General features: G+C 42.7%; 1 protein-coding gene across 1 annotated transcript in view; it reads left to right on the top strand.

Annotated features, from left to right (window-relative positions):
• Positions 1–6,839: 6,839 nt before the first annotated feature.
• rnf152 (ring finger protein 152) overlaps positions 6,840–24,240 on the top strand; it is a 41,997-nt gene continuing 24,596 nt past the window's right edge. The window contains exon 1 of the mRNA XM_070853283.1: positions 6,840–6,926. The gene's annotated coding sequence lies outside the window, so the exon portion shown is untranslated. The remainder of the gene's footprint in view (positions 6,927–24,240) is intronic.

The raw sequence follows: 24,240 nt of genomic DNA, 5'->3' as shown, positions 1-24,240 counted from the left end.
GCCTCTTTGTGGTTGCTTGATTGACTTCCCAACAAGAAATGTTAACAATCACTTAAAACAGAGGCTCAGTCCGTTAAACATGAAGCCTGTCAGAGGTGCTGGAAGGTGGACTTGTTTCCCTTTGGACAGAGCTTTTAAGCTTCAGGCTGTACCTTCATAGTGAATGACACATACGAGAGAGGTACCATTTAATTCTCTGTTAGAAAGCCAATAGGCATATTTCTCAAAATATTCCTCTGAATGTAAGAGTGATGTTATGTCTGAGTAGTTGAACTCATGTTAGTGCTACATGATCTCTATCTTATGTGAACGAGTCAAAAATGTTGCACGTGAAATGTAACTGCGTCTTTGTTTTTGTTGTTATTGGTCACAAATGCCTCCTTTTCTTTTTTCCAACCTGAGAACATCACTGACAGCCGTCTGCAGAGACAATAGAGGGCTTCTCCCACTCTTTTGTCTTCCTTTCCCAGACTTTCCAACTCATTTGAGTGGAGACAGAAAACGGCTCACAGCCTCTGAGCACAACTTTGAACAAACTTCTGTGGACGAGCAGCGAGAACAACTGACAAATTGCTCAACTTTTTTTCACAGTTGCCCTGGGAACAAGGCATGCACGCTCACTTTCCACTCGACATACATTACACTACCACTTGACATACGTACTTTACATTTCAAGAGCTGCGATGGGGACGGGTTGGGGGGTGGGGAGCGAGGAGGATTGTGAGAGATTTGTGTGGGAGAGAAATCATGTGAGAGACAGATAAAGCTCTTCCCGGAGAACCTCACAAGTACACATCACTTTTTTCGAGGATGCGGCTTGTCACTGCACATCACCCAGACAGCTGAGCAGCAAGCACAATAGGCAATTAGGAGCTCCCATGGAAGCACAGGAAACACAGTCTATATAATGGGGAAAAGGCGGGAGGACAGGGGGGGAGAAGGGGGTGAGATGGATGATGTTGCATCTTTTGAAGAGTCTGATCCCGGCAGGAGGAAAATCACAATCACCTTTATTTACTTGCTGAAAACACTGCATGCTTGAGGAATTTGTCTTTGTGCCGTCGGTGCTTATGAATGCAATTACACAACAGTCACACACTCGGCTCTGGTGCTTCAAATTGTGTAGAGGAAGAAGAAATCCCACCACCACCACCACCACCACCGCTCCCTCCCTCCCTCCCTGCTCTCTTTTCAGCTGGAAGTGGTACCAGGTGGATGATGTTTTGTGATGTAAAAGTCGACAGGAGCTGTGAAAATTTCAGCAGAAGTGTGCTGGCTTTCATCTCTCGTCCCGTTTGGAGTCTTTGCTTCGTTCAACCTGACCTAATTTTCCAGGAATGTAAGTGCTCTGTGTTTTTATCACTCATTCATTCAAGGCAACGAGGGAGGCGTACCAGGGGGTGGGGGTGGGCGCAGCTGTCATTTCCGCGTATTCGTCACTGTTCCAGGTTGATGGCTGGGTAAGGCCTTCACCCTGTGATTGACAGGATGCACCCTGACACATGTCTGTCCACATACACGCGTGTAAACAAACAGCCACAGAGGAGGAAAAAAAGGATGGACACAACCTACCTGTCTGCTCAGATGGCAGGCAAGGAGGATCCAGCCGGTGGAGCACAACGGTTAAAGGCTAAATTATGTTTAGTTTTGGGGAATAGTGCAATTTTAAGATACTTACCTTATAGAATTAACGAATTAAAGAATAATAAATCCGCTTATTCACTTCCCCGTCAAGAGTTCTGGGGGAAATAGAGGGAAACAGCTCGCCTGGCTCTGTCCAAAGGTCACAAAGTCTGTCTCCTTTGTTTCATATCTTTGTTTAATACGTACACAAACCATAAAAATAAGCTGTAGGGGTTTAATTTCCGGACGAGTGCGTCCCTCAAATGGAGCTCATGCTTACGACTTGGGAAGTCGCGTACATGATATGGTTCCTCACTGTCGCCATGGACACTTTGACGATACATCTGCACAGCCAAAGATAAACCTACGGTTGTGGTTATAGTTATGTTGTTGTAACATACGGCTCTTACGTTTTGTTGCCTTAAAGCTAAAGAGCCGTCACTGTCGGTGTCATTCATATGGACTTTGAAGGCACCACAGTTCTTGGTCACACGCTGTGACGTCCTAATTAACTCCCAGACAAGAAATAATCCCGCTAAGCTAAGCAGCCGCAGACTCCGGCTCCATATTGAACAGATGTTACAGGAGTTTTATCAAAAGTTTTTCTGTACTTTTACTTTTCTTTCCCAATAAATTTGCCTCATCTGGGGATTTGTTTAACACCTTTCTATCTGACTGTCTGACTTTGTAGCCTCGTCTGTCTTCTCACACAAACAAATTCACTCGAAATGTTGCTGTAGGTGCGTTAACCCAGAACAAAATGATACAGAGCAGCTCTGCTGGCTGATGCACAACAAACATATGAGAATAACAGTGAAGGAAAAAACACTAAAAGTACTTTTTTTTTTTTGTCAGCACAAAGGCAAAGACATCAACATGGAGATGGTGAAAGCCTCCTCTATTCATCCACAGCCAGGCACAGGAAAGGAAGAAACACAGAATCATGTGGCGTAGTGGGACTTTTTCTTTCATTTAATGTGTCCTGCAGCATGTACAGAAACACTCGCATGCCAAATGAAAAGCCTATAATCACACATATAATCAGTTTTATCTTACTAATAAACGTTAAAGTCTCTGTGTGTTAGAGTCTCTGAGTTATGCTGTGTTATGTCTCGTCAAGTTTAGTTCACGTGTTTCCTGTTTCAGGCCCCTTGACTTCCTGCCCTGTGATCGTCTGCCCCGCCCTGACTGTTCCCACCTGTGCTCTCTTCCCCTGACCTGTGCCCTTGTGTCGGACGTTCCAGCATCCCAGTCAGCGATTCCTGTTTCTGAGTCTTGTCAGGTTTGTATTTTTTGGATTGAGTCTGTTTTCTTACCTCCTGGTAAAAAGAAAACACCTTCTGCATAGGATACACCTGTGGTTCTGTTGTTGTCCCCTCCAAGGTGCATTTATGGAAAACCCTCGATGATGGCGGACTGTGATCGATATCCGGGTCATGCTCTGGAGGATAATTAGCTGGACAGAAAGCACCCTGTTATGGATCAAACTGCAACTTGATCTCACAAATAATTAAGCTAAACTAGTCGAATATCACAAGGCAGAAAGAGGGATGAAACAGGACTATTCCTTTGGATGCAAACTTCTAAACTGTGTCGGTGTGTGTGAAAACACAAACTTGCTCTGTCAACAGGGTTTAAAAAATGCTCCTAGCTGTTACCCCCTGTCAGATGTGGTGTTGCAGGGTTATTGATCAAGAGAAATGAAGGTTGCATCCTGCCTGCCTGCGTGTTTATTTAGCCTACAGTGAGGAGGAGAGAATGTCCTCAGAATGCCAATTAAGCCGGTGATGGTCAGATCATTGTCACGCCACGCTGATGACTGGCAGGCCTGACAAGCTGGCTGAGCAGTGCGTGTGCTTCCTTTAATTAATTGCCAGCGGCTCGGCTTCACGTGGGCGGACGGAGCGAATATGGATGTCGACGGAGAGCAGAACTCATGCTTCATGTAATTTTTGGTGAAACAAAGGGTGAGAAATTGAGGCAGGTTTAAGCTTCGCTGCTCTCCGACAGAATGAAGTCAATGTTTCTTTTTGTTCCATGTGATTGATCTCAGAAGCACAAATTGATGCCTTCTGCAGAACAGCCAGTCTATGAGCGGGGAGTAAAATGTACAGCGTTTATCTGAGGGTAAGCTAAAGGTTAGCTTTACTCTCCCTGGAAACGTCTCTCATGCAAACACACACCAGTGGATTTGAACCAGCGGGCCACTGCAGCTCGGTGCGTCCCGACGGGCTGCAGCCAGATTTAGGCACCAAAAGTCAACATTAGCATTTCAGAGGCCTATCTATTTTCATCAACTCAATCCTGTATAAGATTTCCCAAACTCCCCTGAAGCCTGAAGCAGTATCAGGCATTTACGGGCTCCAGGGGTGGAATGCCATTTCGGAGCCTTGATGCATCACAAATTTAAATTCATTATCCTCCATAATTAAAGCAAATATATCAAAGGCTTCTTATACTGCAGCGATACTGTCAGGGAACTCCAGGGGGACCGAGACTTGGGCCTGCAGCCCAGGTGGCCTCTAAGATATTCAAACACACACACACACACACACACACACGTATGTATATAAATATAGCATCTTGTTAAATGCATCCTCGGGGTTCCCTTTAATAATTCAACCCAAAACTGAGAGACATCCCAGCGTACATCGCTGTCGTCTTCCCGCGAAATGTAATTGCCACCACTTTTAATTACACCCACGTTTAATTATAGTGTCGAGTCTGACGGCGATGAAATCGTTTTTTGAGCAAATCAGAGCTTCTTCACTGACAGACATTACTCTGACTTATAATACTCCTGTTATACTCTCAGGGGGGCGATGAGGGAGCGTCCGTGGGGCGCAACAGAGAATTGATTCTGACTTGGGAATATTGCAATATTCTACTTTTGTCTGGTCTAATGTATTAAACTCTGTTCTTGATATCATATATCAGCTCTGGGTTTATCTACATCACTGCTAAACGGCACAAAGCCCTCGTCTGTGGCTGAGAGATAATCAGTTCAAATAAGGCAAATCTGTCCTAACTTGACTTCTCACAGAAGAAACACTTTCACATCTCTTTAGATGGCTGTCTGGGCAGCCACACGCTGCAAAAAATATCCATCTGAAAAGGTCATTAAAGCTAAAATTCCACTTTTAGAGCCCTATTTTTTGCCTATTATGTGCTTGAATTTCATGTAAATGTGATATTTATTCTGAAATGCGTTCCCTCCTGCATGCTGGGGAATGTTTTTTTTGTCACAAAGGCAGCTTGCTTCTTAAATTTGTGACTCAGGATAAAGCCACCTCTTACTTAGAAGTGTTTTAAACCTGTTCCACATGTAGATATTTCTCTGTTTCTGAAGACAAAAGACTTTAAATCTGCACATGCTGACACACACTCTACCTTTGTGGACTGTTTGAAGGCAGCCACAACGTGTTAACACACACACATGCTTTCCAAAGCTTGTTTAATTAATTAAACATTTAAGTGTATTTAATGACCTAATTAAGATCATTTGCATTATCTGCTATTCTTAATTATCACACTGACACAAGCCTCCTCATGCAGATCACACAGGAAGTAACAGCAGTTGTGGCCCAGAGTCTGAAACCTTTGGTGTGATATCCAGTTTGGTTCGTGGCCTCTAAGACTGGAACAGAATAAAAACTGAAGGTTGTATACTGGCTTCGCCTCACCTTTTAAAAGGATGTTGTTTATGGTGACGGTTCACTTGTGTGTGTGGGGGGGTAATAATAGATTTTGCCCTTTGCTCCCCTATAAGGGCAGGGGGCAGCCTCTGAGGAGCGTGAAGGAGTTTTTACATGATACAGTAAAGGTTTTGTATGAAGGTCACAGCAGAGCGGCACCTGAGCTGACCACAGAGGCGTTTGTCACCCCAGAGGGGAGCTTGGTCATAGTCTGAGGCGTTTGGGCTAATCAGAGAGAAATATGGGCAACCTGAGGGGCAACTTGGTCATTTGGGACCCTTAGATCAACCAGAGGGGCATTTTCAGCAACAAGAAAGGTGCCATAGTGGCTACAGGCACCATAGGGGCACTTGGACTGACCAGATTTGATCTTAAAGGGGCACGACTGGGTGATAAAAGGCCATTTAGGCCAACCAGTGGGGCATTTGGGGTCATGAAAATGGGCAATTGTGGCATGTTAGTGATATAATATGCACTTTAATGACCACAGAAGCACTTCAGCTAACCAGAAGGGCCATTTGGGCTAAAAAAAGAGGACATTTTAGCAACAAGAACGGCACCAAAGATGCATCTGTGCTGACCAGAGGAACACTTGGACCACCAATGAGGGACCACAGAGGCATTTGGGCTGACCAGAGGGGCATTTGAGTTCAAAGACAGGGTGGCAGCAAAGAGCCCTTTAGGTCAACCAGAGGGGAGTCTGGGCTGATCAAAAGGGAAGTTTGGACCAACTAGAATGACACACAGACGATCTTGAGGGTAATTTGGGCTGGAGAGAAGGGCACTCGAATCAACAGAGGAGCATTAAGAGTCCATGCTTGGGTGGTCGTAGGGACTGAAATGAGGCACACTGGGATCAATATGAAGGACAAGTGGGTGACAGGCAGGCACTTGGGCAACCACGGATGAAAATGGGTCAAGGAGGGAGAGAGTCTGTGCAACCTGAGGGCCTCCACAGGCTAAACTTCAAGTGTCTAATTAGGGCAAAAACACACCAAGTCCAAACAAGCGGGCAGAAAAACCACTGCGCGCACCTGTGTGTGACTTTAAAACTGTGTCAGAGACTAAATCCATGTCAGGATGGACATTTTTTGCAGCGCAGGCAGGAGCCACCAGAGCCAGCGGAGCGCAGCGGTGCAGCAGGACTCCTGGCTGCCTGCTCGGGCTGCTCACCGCCGGCCAGACATCACATCACACCCCGCAAACAGCCCCCGGTGACGAGCCTCCCTCCTCAGCGTGGGACCCGCAGCCTCCGACGCGCGTTTATATACATTTCTCCTGCAGAGAGAAGGCGGATCCGCTCAGTGTGTGTGTGTGTGTGTGTGTGTGTGTGTGTGTGAGGGAGGCTGAGCCAGTGAAGCGCCAGCGGACTGAGTGGGAGGGCTTTTCTGTGTTTTCGCTGGTTTGAAACAGAGGAAGAAAACAGCCACGCCGCCCACCAAACAAGGCGAAGCGCGCAGCAACAATTTCGCAACCCGCCGCTGCTGCTGCTGCTGCTGTTCCGATTAAATGTACGGAGGAGCCGAGGGGAGCAGACACCCACAGACAGACAGACAGACAGAGGGGGGGAGGACTGCTGCTCTTATCCTCCAGAGGAACTAACAAAAGGTGAGCTCCACATTCAAAATCACGGTTTGCTGAATGGAGTCTGGCTGGAGCGCTGGGGAGACACAACAAAGTTATTTCCAAGGGGGGAGGACTGCTTTGTTTTGCGGTGAAAGGTGGGAGAGGCACGCATCCCTCCGCTTTGGCTTTGTCTGCACACTTTTGCATGCGTTCAATGTGACATGCAAAGCGTGCTGCTTGGTTGTAGCATTCATTTAGGGGCAATTATCCGAATTGAAATGGATTTGTTCTCTGTTAAAATCAGCTTTTAAATATTTCCAACTTTCTTAGTTTTATTCTCACTAATTTCTTATCTGTGGCTGCATATTTGTTAACAGTGATCCACAGAGATCAGAGCTGCTGTAAGTGAATCAGTATGGTTCTTTTGTTGTTTCACAAGCACACCTTCTTTGTCTTGTTATCTGAATTCCTGCAGCTCCACCACACATCTCACAGTGGAGGTCTAACCAGTTGCACTAATGTCATTGTCACCCTTTGTTAAAGTGATTTGAACATTGACCTTTGCTTTAATTCTGAAGTCTAATAGAAAGAAATATGTGTGTGTTTTTGTTTCTGCTTCAGAGACACTTTGACCACTTATCTTGTATCATCCTTCCTTTATTATCATCTGCTTTGTGTGTGTGTGTGTGTCAAGTGAAACATTTCACTCATCAAAAGCATCTTTACGTTCAGCCCCCTCTGTCGTGGAGGTGCGAGGCGATAATTGAAATGTAAGTGGCTTGTTTCCTCTCTCCAGATGCAGAATTAGAATTGATAAGCGCTCCAGCTGTGCCACAGGCCATCCACGCTGTGCCTGATGCAGCGTGTAGCTGTTGTTTTCAGATTTGTGAAATGGCAAAAAAAAAAAAAAGGGTCAGATGAGGAGGACTCCAGGAGATTGTGTAATGAAACTCTGCATTCGGTTTGCCAGTAATATAAATGTAAAGTTTGGCCTGACAATGTGAATGCTGCTATCTTCATTTCTCATTACATTTGGATGTAGGTCTTCTTCTTCTTCTTGCTCCATGTATTTGAAAACCCGTGTAATCCCCCCTGCTTTTTCTTTCTCTCTCTCTCTCTCTCTCTTTTTCTTTTTCTTTTTTTTCAAAGCTTGATTTGCTGCTGCTGGACTTCATCCAACATTTAGTATGTGTCAACTCTTAATTCTCGGCTAACTTAATTGCCTGCAGGATTACCGTGTTAGAATGAGAGTTTATGTCAGTTTGATTTCTTGTTCTGTGAGCAGTAAACCTCCAGCGCTTTGTGAGCAGCTTCCTCCTCATGTGTAAAATCATTTCCTGCAGTTTTTCTACCGTGTCTCACACTCCTGACGACGTACAGTAGATTGCATGTGGAGTATTTATGGCCGATGTGTGTGTGTGTGTGTGTGTGAACACAGCCGCATAGATGGCAAATTAACACCTATTGTCCATGCTGGCCCTTATCCAGTCCTGCCACAGTGGGATTTTCCTACATAACAATGTGAGTGTGTTCAGATTAGCAGATTTATGACTGAGGTGATCGGTGATTGCCCTGTTGCTCTCTTTCATATTGTTGTGAACTGACTTCCTCTGGAGTTTGGTGTGTTGTCTGGACAAAACAAAGAATTTGAAGATTGTGATCACGGCCAGATTAACCCGCCTGGGGGCCCTGGGGCTAAAACGAATCAATGGGCCTGTATTTCTCCTCCAGCTCTTGTGCTTGAACACTTCAACTTCCACTTTGTTGTGCAGCCCTGTGCTGTAAAAAACAAATTACCTTGATACTTGACCCCAGATATGATTTTATTTAAGGCAAGTCAGTGAAGAGATATTCATAATAGAAGCACAACGTGGAGAAATGAACCTTTAATCAGGTACTAATGCAGGATCCACTTTAAAGGAGCACTCCACCAACTTCACACGTCATCACGTTACTCATCTTGGGGAGCACTTCTCCGTCTGGGTTTGTATTATCTCAGCTACAGCTGGGGAACTTAACATGTTTAATGAAAGCCTGAGGTCATGGAGTTTGCATGACATGGATGTTTACCAATCATGGAGAGTCTAACGAAAGACGCTGGTCCGTTGCATTATGGGAAATGTAGGATTAAAGGTTTTTCTAGCTTTGACCAATACTAGTCGGTGAAAGTCTGTTTTACCCACTGAAGGAAGAATACCGGCCTGTGAGGCCTTTTATGGTGCCAGTATATATTGTTCTTGATGGCTGCATGTTGCCATACATGTTTTAACTTAAATAAACTTACACCAGTCGGCACACTGTGAGCTTGGCAGTCATTTGGATGTTGCTTTTTGGAGGTTTTCTGTCAAGCTTATGCTCCCGTCCCTATATCTCTAATCCAGTGTGAATCAGTGCTGGTGAGTCACGAGGAGACGATGTAGTAACGAGTACAGACAGGTTTGCATGTTGCAAGAACACAAAGATGCAGGACGGCAAATAGTTCACTCAACGTATGAGCTCAGCCGGCGCAGCCACTCATTCTGCTGAACTTCCATTTCTAAGAGATAGGCAAAGTCTCCAAACTGATCCACGCTGTTCATCCAACTACACGGTTTATATTCTTTGGATCAAAGTGTTGTGTGAAGGTTTACATCCCTGCATTCTTGTTTAAACCTTGTTAATGTTCACACCGGCTGAGACGTCTAAACAACAGTCACATGAATTCACAAGTTGTTTATTTTTTGGACAGAGTTGTGGTTACCTGTCAACCTGCCAGGTTAGAGGATTTGGCAGCAAAAGACGGGCAGTCAATTCAAATCTGACTGCACTCTGCACTCTAAGTGGGAGGTGATGGATTTGACCGGGGTTATTAGTGTGATTATACAGTTGGAGATCACGAACACACAAAGGAGAAGCTGGACTTCACCTATAAAATCTTGTTTGTTATCGCTCTGAATCCCCTGACTCACATTTTTCAAACGGCACCATCCTCATCTGGACGAATAAATAAACAAAACAAACAAGTGCTCCATTAAAACCTCTCATAGATTTGAGCTCACGGTAATTTAACAGCTGCTGACGCATTTCACTAAAACACTGTGGTCTTTGTTTTAAGCAAAATGCAGAACAGCATGGAAAAGAGCAAAGGTCTGCTCCAAAGAACATCTTTATCTAAGTTATTCAAATGCATCTGTGAGTTTAAATTGCTGAAGTTATGGTGACAAGATAAGGATAAGAGTTGCGCAATATTATGACGCCCTTTAATTTGTTTGTGGGATTCATCACGAGCGTCTGTACAGAGCAATGCAACCCAGTGGAGCCCTTGAAGAAAAGACAATTGGTTTTCCCAGTTCGGTGTAGAAGAACAGGACCTCGATCCCATTCAGCACCTCATTGTCTTGGAATCAGACACTCAACAATCACACAAGGGTGTAATGTTCGAGTGTCTATATACTTTTGGCCATATATTGTTAGAAAATGATGATAAGGATGGATAAAGAATAGATGGATACACATCAAATACCCAACTGTACCCATCATTTCTCTTAGGTGTCCAATTTTCCATTCCTTGTTTGCAAAATCAACTCGGTTCGGTTAGTTAGTTACAATTATAGGTCAAGTTTGATCTACATAAGCAGAATCGGTGAGATTTCCATTTAATAGCACATATTTTGAGGGATCAATGTTATTTCCTTGCAGTCCTTGGACGAACACCTGATTATGCAGACTTGTGGAATTCAACCAGGGCGACTAAAGCCCTGGGGGAATATGTCTCCTTATATCACCCACACTTACCAATATTTACTTGGCTTTATCTAACAGCTGCCTGATACCTTGTGTGAACAGTCAGAGGGAATGAAGGTAAACATTGCCTCTGAGTTTGCTGAGCCATGGAGCTTTAGACACGTTCACAGTTTTGAGTTTGTCCTTAGGAGTTTAACTTGTCCTGGCATCTTATTCCAGGCTTTTCTCTCTTTTTCTCTTCACGATGGAGGGATGTGAGATGTTTGAAATCTGATGCCGGGAGTTTGGCTCCGAGATGAGTTGCAGCTCTATACTGTGTCAAATTGAAATAGGCAGCTAAATTTCTACGATGTAGACGTTTTAGGCTTTGCGCTAAAACAAAAAAAATGAAGGAAAATAAAAACTTGTGACCCCTAAATGAAGAAAGGTGCATTCAGGCTGTGACGTGGTGTTATTCTGTCCTCCAGACGGCTTCATACACACACTATATATATTTTTTAACCAAATCTGACGTAGTCATGTAATATACGATTGGGAGTCTGCACAGGGTGTTTTACTTTGAAGGTTTCCTGGATGCTCTATGCACTTCCTCCTATGTCTGGCTTCATGCTTAGCTCATCTGCTCGGTGCAGCTTGACGCAGCTTCTGTCAAAAACAGAGTAGTATATTTAGCAGAGCAGAGTAGAGATCTGCTTCTGAAACGTGCTGGTGGAATCGCAAGCATCGTGTCGAGTGGCAGTGGTCACTTCCGGCAGCTGGGTCTCAGCCGGAACTCAACAATGCAGTGCCGGGTGGATTCAAGGCGTTACATAAGAGCGTTAAAAACACACAGCGAAGTTGCAGAAGCTCAAAATGCAAGGTTCTGCCCTGCCAACAGCTGTATGTTATGCAGAATGAGGACCACAGCTGGATTAACTGTGATTGAAAGTTGTGGTGTTCTAGCAGCCTCTGGTCTAGTCAGTGCATCAGTTAAATAAAAATGACAAGATGTTCATTAACTAGATCAATGGTTCCACGTTGGCCTCAAATTGAATATGTCGAGCTGATGCTGATGCCGGCTGATGGAGGATTCGCCGTCTGCAGGATTAGACGCCGTTCTCCATCAACAGATATTTTCGCCCTCTGCTCATTGTTTCTGTAACCTCTCCGGGGACCTTCAGTCCAGCTCTGCGTGCCCTCCATACATCATTTCCCACTTTATTCTCTTTCCATTTTCCAAAACTGCAACTCCGCTGTCTCCTTCATTAATTTCTCCTCTCTGAAGACGTTGGCAGGTCCTCTTCCACCTTTCCCTCAGCCTCATTTGCATCTTGGCTCCACACGGCTGCCCAAGTGTTTTCTGGGAGTCAGGTGGCTAATTGGTTCCCATCTGTTGGGAGAAAGCGGCCTTTATGGGATCCTGGGTAATTTGTGTCAGAAGTTTTACCATATTGATTTTTTTCTTTTTCTAATTCACCTGGAGTTCACACACTACTGTCTTTTTGTTTTCTTCATATTGTTGCAGTTCCTCAAAGTTTTTCAGAGACATAGTTTTGACATCTTCTGGGTTGTTGTACACTGCAGGACAAAAAGCTTGGAGCACTGTTGGCAGGGATGGGCGGCTTTACTGATAAATGTATTATATATTAATTATATATACAAAATAGTATTTTGGAACTTGTATTTGATGGACTTGATAGAAATTATTTTGTATTTTCTATCAAAGTATTATCGTGCTCTGTCTGTCTGTCTGTCTGCCTGTCTCACCTCTGAGCCTGGTTCTGTTCGAGGTTTCTTCCTGTTAAAGGGGAGTTTCCCCTGCCATTGCCACCTAATGCCTGATGTTTTGCTCATGTTGGGATTCTTGGATACTTCATTCTGACTTCTTGAATCGTTGGGTCTCTCTGTTTATTAAAGAGTTTGGTCTGGACCTGCTCTTTTATGGAAAGTGTCTTGAGATAACATTTGTTGTTGCTATTTAAAGACTGATGGCTACTCCCTTGATCTGTAGTTAATTTTAATGTTTTGTCTCAATTTGATAAACTTACAAGTTGTGTATGTTGAATTTTGTAGATTTTAATGTATTTCTTCCAATCTCTGGCTGTTTACACAAAGCACATGATTGAACTTTATTCCCCTGCTCCGTCTTTGCCTCAGAAAACTCCCTCACAGCTGACAGAAATAAAAAGGAATAATCTTTTCTCCTGGTGCGGCGATGCTTTATTTTGCAGCAGCTTTAGTCTGAACATCAGCGTTTCCACCACATTTTCTCACTGCTGTTCTCATCTCACACTAACTAGACCGATAATGCACACTTCCTGTCACGGTAATCGGAGGTTTTAATTTCACGATCGCTATCTGCAGCACAAGTTGCTTGCTGTGTAAAGATAAGCGTTTAGAGGAGGAAGTGGTCAGGTCAGCAAGCCAAAACAGGAAGTGACGGGGAAACCCGGTTCGGCTTGTTTACTTCAACGATACCTGAAGAAAACAAATGATTTCACAGTGCCACTCACAAAGTACTGTACTGCACCTATTTAACGTTCAGCATCAGCAGAGAATATTGCGTCTGGTCTCTGAAGGCGGCCATTAATGAACAGTTTAGACTGGTTCGTGTAGTAAGATCTGATAATACCTTAAGATCTGCTGATATTTTACAAATGATTAGTGAGATTAGCGCTGAAACTTATTTGTCCACTGATTCTCAAACTTTCTTTCCTCCTGTGAAAGCAAAAAAAACGCCCATGCCCCTCGTGTGTTTAATATTTCTCCATTAACATCCATTAATAAGTCCAATGAATTAAGTTTTTCCCCAGAAACAGGAGTTTCTGTCATGCAGATAGAAAGAAAATGCAAGTCAAGTAATCTCATATCTTGTTTTTCCTTCCCACACGAAACCTATTTATCTCGTTCTTCACATGTTCTTCGCTGTCTTGATGAACGTGATCTTGATTTTAATGCTTTTGTTAGTGTCGTTATATTTTAATTCCATAACCCAGTGTGTGGATTAGTCAGTGACAGAAAATTAACTGACAAGAAATTTGATCTGTGAGTCATCGATCAAACGACGTCAGATAACATCAAATATCTGTGTTTTTCTGGACTTGTGGTTGGATAAAACAAGTAATCTGAGGTTGCTCGGGATTTTGTGTTGTATGTTTCATTATTTTCTGACATGACTGAAAAATTAATAGAACGATAGTAAGTTGATTGAGTCACTGAATCACTATTTATTGATATTAATATATCAAATGTATTAACATTACATGCATTTAATTTATCTATATAGTCACCTGGACACATTTGCTGTCCATATAATACAAATGAAGTGCACTCAGAAGATTCGATCTGTTGATTGTAACACCAGGAAGACTTGTTTTCTCCACTTTAACATGCTATAGAAGTAGATCTGCTCACATATCCTGTGCTTTGAGGATCTGATATATCTGCCAAGTTGTTTTTTCTTCCTTTTACGATTAAAAGATATATATGAATAGATTAAGGTGAGTCTCATCATCATGATACAGTATTATATTGATGTATATTTTAGCCTCTTTCTTCACCTCCTCATCGTTGTGCTGCATCTGCGCATTTCTATTCATAATGTTTGTCACATGATGCCCTGTGAGAGAGAGAGAGAGGGAGATAGAGAGAGAGCTGCCAGTGATGAATCAATTTCAGGCTCTTTTTTGAGAGCTTCCTGACAATTGATGGGGTGCCAGTGTTGACCTTCTGTAATGAGCTAAGGTCTCCGTATCTGCCAGCGGGGGTTCCTCCTCAGCAGGAGGAGAGGGTGAGTGAATGGGCAGACTGAAATACAGGGCTGCATTGCTTGGGTAAATTTAATTTGCGGTTAAAAAAAAAAAAGGAAACCAGAGAGGAGGAGGAGATGAGAACAGGATGAGGTTTAAAGTGGCAATTGAATTGGACCTCCAAGGTTATCCCACAAAGTGAGACTCTTTCAGAGAATTGCACACATCAGTAGATGTGTTATTTAATGCAGTTATCATTGTGTTCTTCCAGGCATCGTTTCGATTGTTTGCAGCAGGCCTGTGAGCTGATATTGCGCATTTCCTCTTCCTGCAGCCCGGCGCTTTATCTACAATGAGAACATGCACACATATGGGTGTGTTGATAGACCCGCTGACTTGTCCATCTATCCTTAATGACAGTATTTAATGCTGTTTTGGGGGGAAGCCTTGAACCTGTGGCATCTGGCTCCGCTCGTTTCTTCTCCTGCCCGGGAAACCTGAAAAGGATCCAATTTGAATCCATCATCGTCTCCTTGGTGTTCCCGTTGTTTTGTGGGTGTCTCCTCCGATGATAGATGCCGTTATTTCTGTTTGCAGGATGGATTGTAAACGGTGACGAATGGTGAAGGCTAATGCATCCTCTGTTGTCAGAGGAAAATCATTTACCTTGCTTTCACAATCCATTAAGTTGATGAGAAAGAAGAAAACTTGGATCTGCAGAGGGGGTTTCACTTCGTACACGACACTGACAGAATACAGGCCGGATGGTATCTGTGGACACTGCAGTTTACACATAAAATATCTGCCTTTATGCACAATCATTTCCATTTCAAAGCCAAATCTATTAAAATGTGTCTCCTTTTACAGCTCAGGTTCAGCTTCAAGTGATTTCACGTGGTGTAATGCACCCTTCAGCAGCCTGTGTAGATGTGCAGGTAGTGAACTTCCAGGATGACGTAGTTTGTTTTTGAATATACTAATTAAGTCATCATGCCAGTAAATCCTGGCTCGTCTTTGTGGTGGTATGTGTACGTAAATGATTCTTTTTGAGAATAACATCAACAACAACAGTTATTGTTATCGATGAATGAATCTGTGGATTTTCTTCTTTGATTGAGCGATGTCTTAAGAATTAAGACGCTCTCTGTGAACCCCAACATCCCCGACTCGAATCCAGCCAGGGATCTTTTTTTTTTTTTTTTCTTTCTGTCTCGCTATTGTTTCCTGTAATTTCTCCACCATCACCATCTAATAAAGATATAAAATCCCCCAAAATATATTAGAAAATGATCTGGCAGTCTAAAACCCAGCGAAAAAGAGGTAAATTATCACATTTGAGAAGCTGGAACCAACTTGCTCAAGTAATCAACTATCAAAATTGTTGCTAGTTAATTTTTTGGCAATCCAATAAGTCTGCAACTAACACGTTTTACTGTTATCTTCTTGATTAATTGTTTAGTCTGTAAAATTCCCAACACTACTTCCAGAGTAGTGTTTTAGTCCAAAACTCCCCAAATATCTCATTTAGTATCATACAAGACAAAGAAAAGCAGTGATTCCTTCCCTTAAATGATTTAAAACCAGAGAATATGAATGAATTATGTCTGGGTTTCCACTGTAGTTTGCTAGTAAGTCACGCTGGTCTGCGTGCACGATGCCAAGGCCCTGAAACTGGCATACTGAATGGAATGTGTTTAATCAAGTAAGAAATGTAAGTAGCTCCAGCTGTGGGTTTCCAGCTCTGGCATGTCAAAATGTCTGCTGTTAAAGGCGTGTTGCAGTGCACTTTGTTTTCTTGAGCGCATTACAAGACTTAAACAGAAATGGTTGGATGTGTAATGTGAGCAAATACATGGAGCAGGATTCAGAGTCCCAAGTGCGAGTGCTCAGTCGGTAAAAGATCTTGCTGCAGGCCTCTTGAAATCAGTTTGGTCTGTGGACTTTTGGTGATTACATTGTTTGATATTCAAAACACAGCTGCAAAAGGGAGCAACACCACAGACCTCATCTGTGAATGTTGTTTTATACTTTCAACATAAAACGTTTCAGCAGCATTCCTTATCTGTACCCACGTAATATAGATAATGGCAGCTCTCTCCATTAAAGCCCGAAGGATCCATATCTGTGCCTTGGTGGGTGTGGATGTTTTGTGCAGAGGAGTGTGCATGAAGCATGTTCCAGGCTTCAGGATGAAGGTCTTCGCTCCTCTGAGTCAACTGCAGTCTGGTTTCAGACATGCGTCATTGGGTCAAACATCCCCCGAGGACGGACCTGCAAGGTGCCATCACACCTCACTACTCTGGGTTTTTTTTTCCAAGTGTTTTTACACTACTCCAACACACCTGAAAATCCATCGACCTTGGTGACAATGACTTCTCCTCCGTGAATTCAAAGGGCTGCTGCTGCTGCGTAGAGAGGGGGCAGACTGAAAGACTGGATTCAGGGAAAGTAGCTCCCTGAATCCAGAACGCAGATGCACTCATGTGGAAAAGTAATTTACAGTAATTAATACCACACAGTGTAATCTCATTCGGAGTTAAATTTGGACTTTTAGAAAACACCATGACGTGCAACAAAACAAAAATGCAGTGTAAAATGAAAGTAGTTTTCTGATAATTAAATAATTGTTTGTCTTTCTTGTCTTGAATACACGGAGGCCGACAACAGCACAACAACACCTCCTCATTCACTTCAGTGAGAACACTAATCTGGCACAGCACAGAGGTCCTGGAGCCAAAAGAACTAAAGGGTGGACCAACATGCTTTATTAGCATCATGCTAATTCTCCTTCTCTGCATTGAACTTTGTTTTTGCTTTTGTAGCTCATTTGGATTGTCCTGTTTGGTCATTCTGAGCCACCGTACCTTGTGTATATGTATCCATATACTTGCTTAATGTGTTCACGTGGTTAATAAACCAGCGGCTATTTCAACTGTGATCGTTAACTCGCACATAAAGGAACACATTTCTATAATTTTTAATTCCCGTGGTGGTGGGGGGGGTCTGAAGCTACTCACTGTGATGGAGCTTACAGACAGGTGCCGCTGACTTAATCAACATCTTTACACTAAAGTTAACTCATCGCTTGAGGGGGGGCCAGTGGAGGCAGAGCGATGTACAGACAGTTCATTGTTCTGTTCATTAGTTTTATTGCATTTTGTAGTCCAGGGGGACCCCCGCCTCCTGCCTCCGCCCTTAAGCCCCCTTAAACATGAGCAGTATAGACGATGGATGAATGGGGAGATGATTTTTGGGCCACATTTAACCCCCAAATACTGTAATATATGAATCAGCTTATATCCAAACTACATACGCTCACCTGATATTTCCTGGCTGTAAAAATATGAGGCAGTATATGTAATAATAATGCATGTAATTCTAATAACTGATGTAAAAACACCAGTTTGCTTTGGAAAAAACAGAAACCTGGTCTTTAATTTAAAGCTTTTGATTGATTGATAAACATTTGATTTCAATACGGGCAAAGGCAGACTAATAGTTTCTGAGTATAATCACAAGGATTTGCACGTTTGTTGCCTTAATATGTCTGAAAATAGTGTACAGACTGCAGAACACTGTGGAGCAGCTAATAACTGCCTCCATCGTAACTTCCCAGTGTTGTAAAATCTGACCTCATTGTATTTATTATTATAGCATCATGGTGTCTGATCTTCTCACCGGTAACTTGTTTTATGAATGTATTTATAAAACATACAGGGTATCTGTGCAGTGCAAGATAAATCATAGCTACTAGATATGTTACGGCCATTATGGTTAAAACAGTGATCATAAAGGCACAGTCATGTAGTATAATGGATGTTTTCATTCATAAACCTCGTGTGTAGTTTAGTTTTATGGGTGAGCAAAGACCAGAGGAGACCCTTTTTAACTTTGGAGGGATATTTTTGGGTTTTTTTTACCTGGAATAAGGAGCTTTAATTTGATGTGGGTGTGGCGCGCGATTCATCAAATGATCCAGATATGATTGACGAGCCGGATCGTTTATGGTCGATTTACGACGGGAGGGGAAGCGGCACGCTGCAAACAGCAGGATTAGTGTGATGATCCTGTGATGGCTGGCTGGATGAGCGTTTGTTGGGGTTTATGTGTCACTTTTGATCAGATGCCAATGGGACGCTGGACCCGGAGGTGGGAGGCAGATATGAAGGGTGATGGATGTGTGGTATTTTAGATGGATGAGCTTTTGTAACATCATTGAGCTGTGAAGGTCCACACCACACAACCCCACCCTGCAGCACGGTGAATGATGTATTGACAGAGCTGTACAAGACCCCTCGGAGTAATTTACAACACCAGTGACACAACTGTGCACCTGACCTGCTGACCTTTTAATGAAACAGACGAACTACGTCAACCAGACTCCTCATGCTCTGAATTTACACCCTGCCAGCCTCAGGTGGAACTGATGGCTGTCATGTGACCAGTTTTGCACACACACATGTGCATATATATATATATATATATATATATATATCAAAGCACGGCAAACCTTAAACATCCTTTCTTTGCCTGCAGTTTCCTGATTAGGCTGAACACTCAGCGCCGTCTGCCCGCTCCTCCTGTAGCGCTGTGGTTAGCATCAGCCAGACACCTGACCCACTTTTCTTTTATGCCAACATCTGGGACTCTGGGCCTTCATTATTTATTACAAGGACATGACAATCTGTGACAACCGCCGTTCGTGAAAGCATCATGAGAACAGGAATATCCACAACAGCAGCATATGGTGGTTTAATGGTTGTACAGACGCTATAAAACACAAATCCACTGTATTTTTTTTTTTTGTTTTGTTCCTGCATCCTGTTTTTGCCGGCCAGGTAATCGGATAACTCCCTGCCTCTGTCTACACTTCTAGCTATGGGCATCTAATTTAGCTTTCAGATTTGACTTAAGGATTGAATTTGAAAGCTATTTCATCTCATAAAAAACTGGCTTGCAGGTGTGGTTTGGTTGAGCTGCAGTCAGATGGGGCACTGGGGGTTGCATTTTTTAAGTTTTTCATTTTTTTTCTGGCAGGTTCTGGCAGGCTGGGGGCCCAGGAGGAGAGTTGTTAATATGGTTGTTATCCCGGGAGGGGAAGGTCTTTGTTAAAATGTATTTTGTTCAGGGTGACCTCCCCTTTTGAACCTGGCGAAACTTGTTTGGGGACATTTTGTGGAAAAGGCCACATGCTGTGCTGTGTCTGTAGGGTAGAGATGCCACAACACATGCCTGCCGTGATTGAGATTGTTAGAGGTTTTTTTTTTTTTTTTTTTTTCTCTGGTACACAAGGACACAACCCCTAAAGGGATGTGATGTGATGGAAGCTTGGCAATGAGCTCCAATGAGGAGGGAGGGAAGATGGTGATCACGGAAAGGAGGGCAGATAAAAGAAAGACAGGATGAGGCTCAAAGGCAGATGATCAGCAGGGGATTTGTCTGGTTTTTAACTAGACTAGAGGTGCAGCACTCTATCACTGTATATATATATATATGAGCTATATCTGTCACTCAAGTCTTGAGTTAAGTATCTCAACTATGGCTAGATTGCACTTTACCATTCACGGTTCCCAGCGGACGAATCCTGATGACTTAAGCGAGCTCCTGAATATTTACTCAGTGCTATGAACAGATTAAAAGTCCCACTACATCTCATGACAGGAGAAGTTCAAACTGGGTGATAACGGCTCGGCATGAGCCACCACTTAGTAAAAACAACCTCTGATTTATACCAAATTCTGAATGTAAAACATGCTGCATGCAGGCTAACATGGTTAAAACCGGTTATGACACACAACACTTCTGTTCGGTCGCCACAGTCTGGATGTGGAGTTGGAGTCACTGGTGGTTAGTTTATGAGTGTAATCATCAAACTCCATGATTATTATGGTAATATAACCCACGATGCTGTAAAACCAAGCAAAAGATACTGGCTCACAATCGGCCAATCAGCAGGTCCCTGCTCGGCTCAATTTGATAGAAAATGAGGAGGAAGATGTATGAAAGAGAAATTGATTTCATATCTGTTAATTGGACTAAATCTCGTTCAAAGATCTGTGGATTAGAGCCCTAATCTTACTGTTGTTTTCCAGCATATAGCTGATTCTACGGGATCTGAATCCTTCATATACAGTGATGGTGGCTTGTCTACTTCGGCCTACATAATGGTCTCTGTCAATATTTATTGGCTTCTAAAGGATGCAAACTTAAATCACACTGCTCTTCCCTCATATCACCTGACTGCAGGAGCACATTTTGCCTTGAAGTTTTTCACATTTTGATCTATTTCAGCCTCACTTGTGTGGCGGGTGATAATTTTAGTGGTGGATGGAAAACCCGATACATTTCCTCTCCACTCCATCCACCACTTCACACTTCGAACCAGATCTCTCTCTCTCTCTCTCTCTCCGTACCTCTCTGTCGCTCCATCCATTCACACCATAATAAAGACGTACTGTCTTTGGATTTACCGCTGCTCACTCTGTTCAGTGCTGCCAATGAGCCTGTCCCCGTAGCCAGATTTATGTGCTTGGCAGCCATTCCACAGATCATTGTTGGACGTAAAACAAGTCATGGGTGGCGGGGATGGAGGGAAAAGGCTGCCGAAATGAATAATTTTCTTTCATTTTCATCCAGACGGATACAGTGCAGAGACGGGTTGTTGAAATTAGATGTCACATATGTGTGATTTGCTTTGATACTGATAGACTGGTCTTTCACACGTTGGAGGACTAAAAATGCTTTTCTATATTACTCAGTAAAAGCAAAATATCCCTGCGAATTTCACACATGCTCCTCAGAAGATAACTTAGCCAAGCAGTGAGGAAAAAGAAACGTCCTCATATCATCCTGTCCACTAGGGAGTCTGCAGCAGCATCCCATTTACTTCATCCATCACAAATCCTCCACTGGGCCTCTAATGTGTCTTTACTGCCACAGGGAAGCGCTTCACTGACTTCGCTCCCCCCCTCGTTCTTTTTTGCTTTACCTGTTCTTAAGTCTGAATCAGCACACAAGCAGAATGACGAAGTGGGCCGGCCAGCTTTCCCTTCTGCTACACTTGGCGTCTCGGTGTCTGTGCGTCGCCATGGCAGCCGGCGAGGCTTCGCTCAGCACCTTGCCAGCGGGAAGGTTGATGGTCACATGTGGCGCAGTGGGAACTGACCCTGTTTGACACACACACTTTAGCAGACATACACAAAGACGCAGATGGAGAATAGCTGAGACATGCAGCGATAGTAGTAAATACTCAGTATTTTATTTTATTTTTTTAAAAATTAAAGATGCATTTAATTATAATTCATAATGCTTTTTATAGTTTTCACAAGAAAAGCTAAGTTTATTTGATTTTATAGACAGATTTTAACTTTAACAAGACAATAAGACAAGATGTTTATATTTTTAGATATATTATCTATATATATATTTGTTTTATGCTTTATATATTCTATATATATATATTTTAATATATTTTTTACAAATGTATAGAAAAGCATAGTTTATTTGACTTGATTGTAAAATTATGTATCATATTTTATAAGTTTTTCTGCAATTGAGGTTAGTTTTTATTTATTCTTTATTTTATTTATAGTATAAAACGGTCTGTAAAAATACTGTTGAAAAGTAGGCCACTTTTAGAAATATAGGAAATTTTTTAAAATATTTTTGAAAAAAATGTCTTTATTGAAGTTCAACCACTGTAGGTGGGAGACAAGCTTTTGTAATTTTATTTCCTTTTTACAAATATGTAGATAAGCATGGTCATTTCACCCTTAAAATGTTCAAAAAAAGAGGCTTTCAGTCACATCTCATGGTCTTCCTCTCCGATGCTGGGTGGTTTAATGTGTCAGCTGTACACGTGATCCACTCACTAGCTGTTTTCCAGAGCGTTTGACCAGATCTCACAGGTCATCTGATGACCACTCGACCATCTTCATGACAACTAAGCTCCTGCATCAGCTGACAAAGACCTCCTTTAAAACAAGCGGATCAGTCGTTGAGATTTGTTTATTGATTTCTTGGGTCAAGAATCCACATTTCACCATCAATATCAAGTTTAAGCTGAACTACTTAAGGTGGCAGTAAAACTTTCTGGAAAGTGTTTGGGTTGAGGCAGAACGTGAGATGGAGATACTCCTTTTTGAACACTATAGCTAACCTCCATCTACATGCACTGCCTATATTTCTGCTTTTCATTTGAGGCACTTGTCAAAATGAGATCATCAGATCAATAGCAGAGCCCTCGGTGGCAACAACAACAATTACTTACTGCGACGCGTTTAAGTACAGGAGGATTTCAAGTCCTCTAATGGGCCCCTTTATTGTCGTATTGGTACCGAATCATCAAAAGAGGCATGTCAAACACATCAGGAGTCCCCCCCTGTTTCTGCTCCAGACCCCTGTTTGTCTTCGCCTTAATAGGACAGCCGATTGTTTTCCTCCTTGTGAACATGTTTCCACACAATTTGAATTAATTGGATTGTAAATTGATCCCACTTTGGAGCCGAAACCCTGGAAGCCGGAGCTTTGGCTGCATACAACAGTTTAATCTGAATACTAAATGTTATTAAAAGCCTCCCCTGCCTCGCCTTTGTAGGACAGTGTGTACCTGGTAATGAGAAAAAAGCCCCAAGGGCCTATTGCATTCATTGTGCACCAGCATGGTATAATTCAGTAATTAATTGCCTTAGTGCCTGGATGGCACTGTAATGGTTTGGAGATAAACAATATGACTTCCCTTCACAAGGCTGCTGCACTTGTCTTTCTATCGGCAAAAAGGTAAGCAGGAGGACGTGGACTCAAACTAATGTTTTTCTAATGAATATATTAAGAGCTTCAGGGTTATGCAGCGGCACACGCTCCTGGAAACAATTTCTCACATTTTCTTTTTGGGATAAATTGGAATGTAACTTTTTAGAACAGGAACAATTCCTTCACTTCTGTGTTTAACATGTTTCTTTTGGTGATTGTTTCATTATTTTTGTGATTAAAATGTCAGAGCGTGGTGAAGAATGCTCATAATAAGTTCCTGCATCGCCTCATGTGACGTCCTAAAATATCTTGTTTTGCTCAAGCAGCGGTCCAAAATCCAAAGATATAACGCAGAGAGAGAAGCTGGAACCAGAGAGTGATGGCCAGTTTTTTCTTGATCAGTGGTTCCAATGAGTAATGATTAAACTGTTGTTGATACAAAGTTCAGATACTAAACTCTTCCTGTGCCTTATTGTTGCGTTTCCACTCCTTCTGACAAATTAAACTGGTGACAGATTACAAGATGACAGTGATGCTTTCATGCATTTCATTGTTGTGCAACTCCAGTACACAGATCTCCTTGTTTGGTCATATATTTTTCCTGCAATGAAGCAAATAACAAATGAAGTTTTGTTGCTCTTTTAAACTAGCTGGGAAGCCAACAATATAACTTTGTTTCTAAGTGGAACAATTAGGAAAAAATGTCCAACGCTTCGTCCAATGTTGATGTTAGTGTCACCACTAATTGAATGAGGCTGTATGCAGGTTTTGGCAGGTCTGAGCTTCGTGTTTGACCCTTTGTTTAGCTCTGAAAATCTGCCCAGTGGCTCTCAGGCCGTTTGAAAGTGCCACACCCAGAGCAGGTACAGCTACAGCTACAGCTACAGCTACAGCTACAGCTGAGGAGCTACGTTTAGTCCCTGTGACCAAAACACTGCTCCTGGGCTCCTGAAATGGGCCTCTGGGAACGTTCCTGTGGAGGAAAAGGGGCAAAAGAGATGCAAGCAGTTCAACTGTGCCTTATTTTAAGAGTATTAGAGTCAAATTACTATTTCAACAACTATTTCCTATTAAAAAAAACAACAACAAAGATAATTTTTTAATAGAAGAAATGCGTTTTTGATAATTTCCTCTCTGTTTGTGAGACCTTGAGC

This window comes from Pempheris klunzingeri, chromosome 21 (assembly GCF_042242105.1).
Source record: "Pempheris klunzingeri isolate RE-2024b chromosome 21, fPemKlu1.hap1, whole genome shotgun sequence".
Classification (NCBI taxonomy): Eukaryota; Metazoa; Chordata; class Actinopteri; order Acropomatiformes; family Pempheridae; genus Pempheris; species Pempheris klunzingeri.
Note: the sequence above shows the minus strand (reverse complement) of the source record. Positions and strands in the feature narration are given on the sequence as shown.